Source organism: Andrographis paniculata, unplaced genomic scaffold, assembly GCF_009805555.1.
Source record: "Andrographis paniculata isolate CXL003 unplaced genomic scaffold, ASM980555v1 Contig98END, whole genome shotgun sequence".
NCBI lineage: Eukaryota > Viridiplantae > Streptophyta > Magnoliopsida > Lamiales > Acanthaceae > Andrographis > Andrographis paniculata.
In genome coordinates this window covers 3270985-3276349 of record NW_026137637.1, presented here as the reverse complement: position 1 = coordinate 3276349, position 5365 = coordinate 3270985, and the positions used below count along the sequence as shown (strand labels likewise).

The 5365-nt window shown below is 35.0% G+C and overlaps 1 long non-coding RNA gene across 1 annotated transcript; it reads right to left on the bottom strand.

Annotated features, from left to right (window-relative positions):
- Positions 1-381: 381 nt before the first annotated feature.
- Positions 382-2378, bottom strand: LOC127243936 (uncharacterized). Its single transcript, XR_007837066.1, has 3 exons — positions 2191-2378; positions 1366-1445; positions 382-866 (listed from the first exon to the last, which is right to left on the bottom strand). It is a non-coding gene; the product is annotated as an uncharacterized LOC127243936 (long non-coding RNA).
- Positions 2379-5365: the final 2987 nt, after the last annotated feature.

Below are 5365 nucleotides of genomic sequence, written 5' to 3'. Positions count from 1 at the left end.
ATTAATTATGTTGCTAATTCCGTCGGCAAAATTTCTACCTCTATTTAATCTTTTAGCTTATTTTTATCTGTGTTTTTCCAAAATTTTATATAGCTAATACTAATTCAATCCTCCACAATTAACCAATTTAAAAACTCAATTAATAACTCTCATCAAACATGCAAAAACTAAATAAAACTATATACAAATTTCAAATTTAAATGGAATCTAACAAACAACATACAATATAATATGAACAAGATGTATTTAGCAATGATGGCGATCACAAAGAAGATCACATATTAAAATTATAATTCACAAGTAATTACATCTATTCCCATCCAATATTTTCATGCAAAACTGATACCATACCCCCAAGAACAACTAAATTTAAACATAAGAAAGTGATTGCATTAAAAAAAATAATAATATATATATATAATAACCTAGGTGATACACGCCTTTCGCACAAAAGCATTAAATTTGGTTACACAAGAACTGAATTTTGATATTGTTTCATTGAGTATCTGTTTAAATTAAACACCCAATAAATAAAGTTGGTACTTGAAGTATCTATTGCTCTTTGGAGGTTAGAACTTAGAACGAATCCTATGCATAATAATCCAATAATTATCACAAACATCATGGAACTCAATTCTCTTATTTGATCGCAGCAGCCAAAGAATTTATGTTGTTAGCTATCTGTTCAGAATAATCACTTCAATTGAAGGCATATAACCCATTGGCAAGGCACCAAATAACGATGCCTGCTTCCTGGAATCAATATTTGGCACATTAGAGGCCAACGACAATGCCTTTTGTGCCCTCTGAGCCTGTCTTTCCTTCTCTGTATCTACCCACTTGACCGCCAAAGGTATAGTCGAACCCTATTGCAGAAGCTATCAACATTAATGTTTGATGCATTTATTCAGTGGGATGGTGAAATCAAATAAGCAAACCAACAGCAAAAGGGGTTAATCATATAAACAAAAATATGGAGTCTAGAGAAGGAGATGAAGAAAGAATGCATCTATAAAATAGTCCACTGGTTTAGACTAATAAATTTCTCGCATAGAGACACACAAACAGGAATTGAGTAACATTCAGAACAAATCCAGCTCTTCATAAAAATATTCACCATAAGCAAATGTCCATTTCATGGGTTTTTAACATCAAGGCTCAAATTTATGCCCCAGGAATAATAGAAAATCGACTACTTATAATAGCATTGATGAGTTTAAATCAGTCTTTCTGGATCTTAAATCCAAAATTTTAACTAAAACAGTACTGCTAAGGTTGATAAATGGTGATTCCTGTGGTAAAGATTCAACATTACAAGATTATATACACAACACACCAATTCGAGAAAGGTTATTGTTTACGCACCTCCATGTTATGCTTTCCATTGAGGACTTCTATAGATGTCAGTGCTTGTTCTTTTGTCTCAAATTTCAAAAAAGCACAACCTACAAAAACTAATTTGTTAGATCAGAAGTTATAAGAATATATTAAATCCCATCACTCAACAATTATGCGAAAAGCTGAATAGCCTCACATGCCAATCTTAGGTCCAAATGGAAAATAAGATAAACTAAGCATATGCTTAATTTAATGAGTTTTGAAAGGGATCATAACCTACAGATGTCTTTCAATTTTTCCGCCATAACAATTACAATATTAAGCTAAGACATGCTATCAGATCTTCATCAAAGAAATGCTCAATGTTTCACTTGTACAAAGTTATATAGCATAGTTCTTTTGCTTCAAATCTTCATGATTATTTAAGAAATAGAACAAAGAAATTTGCTAGAGGAACAATAGCATATAAAAAATAGTTGTTGACTAGAACTATAAAACATGTAAGCATTAGCTTGAAGGTGCGACAATTTTATCCTTAAGATAAAATAAACAAACAAATAAAGGTTACAGGGAACTGACAACCATATTCATCAGATGTCAGGTCACCCAACTAGAGGAACCTTCAAAATACCGAGTTGCCTTAACAACAGAGCAGATCTGGCCTCGAGTGAAAATCAGACACAAAATCCCCAAACTGAGAACACCAATTTTTTTTTTTTTTTTTTTTACTCTATGCTCTTTGAAAACTACAAAAAAATCTCCCAACAATAAACTTTAACCTAACATAAGGTTAAGGATTGAGCTTACAAACCCTCCGACAAAACTACAGAAGAGGAAAATAAAGTTGCTCACCTACGCCGCCGGAGAGTCGCAGTTGTTGCTGAAACTTCTACCGAGAAAAATTAAGCTTCCAAAGTCCCTATATGTGGTGATAAAACTTGAGAGACGATCGGTGTGTTTGCGTCGGTGGGGAATTGGGTAGGTGATGATGTGATTTGAGGAAGCTATTGGGATGATAAATATTTGTTGGCTGTGATGGAATAAATATCCATTGTACAATTCCTTGCAAAATTGCAACGGATCTGATTATTCGTCATATTCAATTTAGTATAATTATATATTTTATGATGGAATATATTTGTTTTTGCAAATTCTGTTGCTAAAATTGCAATAGTTTAAATATTTGGTAGTCTAATTAGTAGCTATTTTGCGACACAATCAATTTCTTTGTAAATTCCGTTGTTGAATTGCAACTTCTTGTTTTTGTCTTAACATTTCATTGCAAAAATTGTTAATTACAACGGATTATATTTATCATTGTAATTTCCATGGCAATGTTGTGAGGGAATGTAAACCGTTGCGGAATTCAATCGCAATTTGCAATTTTTTTTCTATTGTATGTGACATTTAAAGAATGTTGTATGCCATGTTTAAATATTGGAGAATCTGAATTGGTTGATTATGGAACTATTGAAATTAATACTGGTTTTTTTTAATATTAGAAATAAGGTGGAGCATAATTTGATTGATATACAAAAGGAGAAATTAAACCCGTAAAGTCTTATTTTCGTTTTGATGTGCTGATATTCACCATGTTGTCTGTGAATCCAAAATTGTGCAATTTGTTGACATTGAAATTGCTGAGTAATTAACTGTAGTGTTGCTGAAAGTGTGTATGTTCTAAGAAACGAAAATTCAGAGGTTGACAGAGTTAGAGATTGTGATTTTAATTGTGATGATATTAATTCCGTTTCTGATGAAAATTGTGTTCAATCGGTTGAAATTGTGCGAATTGATGTTGAAACTGATAATATCAAATTTGAGAGAGAAATTAATAATGCTTTTTTATAGTGTTCAAAATGAGGTGGAGTTTGCTTTATATAGTGAAACTGATATTTTCGTTAATGATTTTCCAATTTTATCTGTTGTTGGCCAGCTTGTTGTGAGTAAAATAGAAAATACAGTTTCTGGAATTGAAAGCAATGTTGGAATTGTTTCAAATCATAGTAATAAGATTGAAAATTACCTATTGGTTAGATATGAAGTTAGAAATAGTCCTAAAGTATTCTTTATGTTTGGTAATTTTGATTCATCTTCTTTACCTAGAGGTACTCATAGTAGGAAATTGTTTACTCCCAAAAGTAAGTCTCAATATTTAGTGTTAAAAGAAGATAAGAGCTCATTGGTCAATAATAATTGTTTGAAAATAGTTCCTAACGTTTGCTATTGGTTTCTCTGTATTATGTTATCATTGGTTGTGAATGATATCAAACTTGTAAAGGTTGCTACTATTATAGATACAATATTCTGGAAAATTAATAAATTTGCATCTAGTTGGAAAATAATATGTTTTAATACATTTGATTAGCTGTGTTCTACACCTGTTCTACACTTGTTTTTCGTAGGTAAGTAATCCAAAATTATGGGCAATGATGACCCCAGCCACTCGGATTAAAATTAGGTGGAGGATTTGTTGGATTTTAATTCAATTGGATCCACCCAAAAACACAATCTCACCTAATTTGCAGCCCAAAAGAATCTTGGCCCCATGGTGCATAACCCATATTAGGCCCGCGACCCGCAACCCGTGACCCAAGTCTTTATTACATTTAATCCTCACCGTCCAATCTAGGATTGAGATCTTGGTCGTTCATCCTATTTTGACCTATATATATATATATATATTGAGAGGGGGAGAGGCGCCGTCACTAATATTCATTCTCTCAATCCTCTCTCTACAATTCTCTCTTCCCTCACTAGCCTCTCTCATTCTTTCCACACACTCTCTCTCCGGTGGCGGTTTGCGACGGTTTACGGCAGTTCACGGTGGTGCCTTCCTCCTATAATCTTGTGGAGCTCCTTTGGCATGACTCTTTCCCCCTGTTTATTGTTGTTCGTAGCCACAAGGGCTCGTTCAACGCTGTAGGCATTTGGTTTGTTTCTGTTTCGCCTTGTATCTTCCTGTGGGGGTATTTTTCTTTGTGTATTGCGGGTTTAGGGCCGATTCCTTTGTGTTCGTCACATTTTAGGTGTGATTTGTGTTGATTTCTGTCGAAAAGTGGTTTTGGGGGCTGAACCTACAACAAAAACTAGTTCAAAGTTTATTTATATTTTTCGTTGTTTTTTCGTTAACAAAATCTCATTTCCGATCCTTAAATTTCATTAAAAGCGGTATCAGAGCTTTAGCCCCTGTCATAAACTTTGTTATTTCCTTAAGCCAATACTGTATATCTTCTCCATCACAGCCACTATTGCAAATCCGTGTAGCTTTCGGGCTATGGGCATTCGAGGTTGAGACTAAGTGCGCTTCTGCCTTGACTGTTCGGTAATCATTATCGCCACCCACCCTCCTCTGCTTTCTCTTTCTCTGAGGAGCGTTCACTGCCATCTTTCTTTTCGGCATTCTATTACAACGCTGCCCTGAAGCCTTCACTAGCGCGCTATCCTTTTCAGTTTCACTTCTTTTCTGATTCTTCAGTTTTTGCCTCTTCGTCAGAGTAAAGTCTTGATCATCCTCATCATCCATGAAGTTCCCCATTGCGCCAGACAAATCACTCAACTCATACGACTGCCATTTGTTGGTGCTACTCAGAGATCGAATCCGACCTCCAATGCCAGCTGAATTGTCACTATGTACCTGAATGCCAACATCGGCATTTCCTCCGCAGACAGAATCCCGCAAATCCCCATTCAAATGAACCACTTCTTTCCCCTTCTCTACAGGAGCCATTGTACTGGAGGGAGTGTCGGCAATGCCCCGACTGGAGTGATCCTCTAGTTCAGGGACTGTCACTTCAGGCCCAAGTAGTGAAGCATAAATGTCTGTTCGATTCCTCCGATGATCCATAGAGGACAGGTCCTGGTTCCTGTCGGTGCATCCTTCAGTTTGAGTTGTTTCAAGCTCTTAATCCCAAGAATTAAATAGCTTAATGTATTTAATGTGATACTGTTTCAAGCTCCATAAATTGAGCTGTTTTAATGTAATAAATGTCTACATTAGGTTTTTCGATAGAGTTTTTGGAGACTC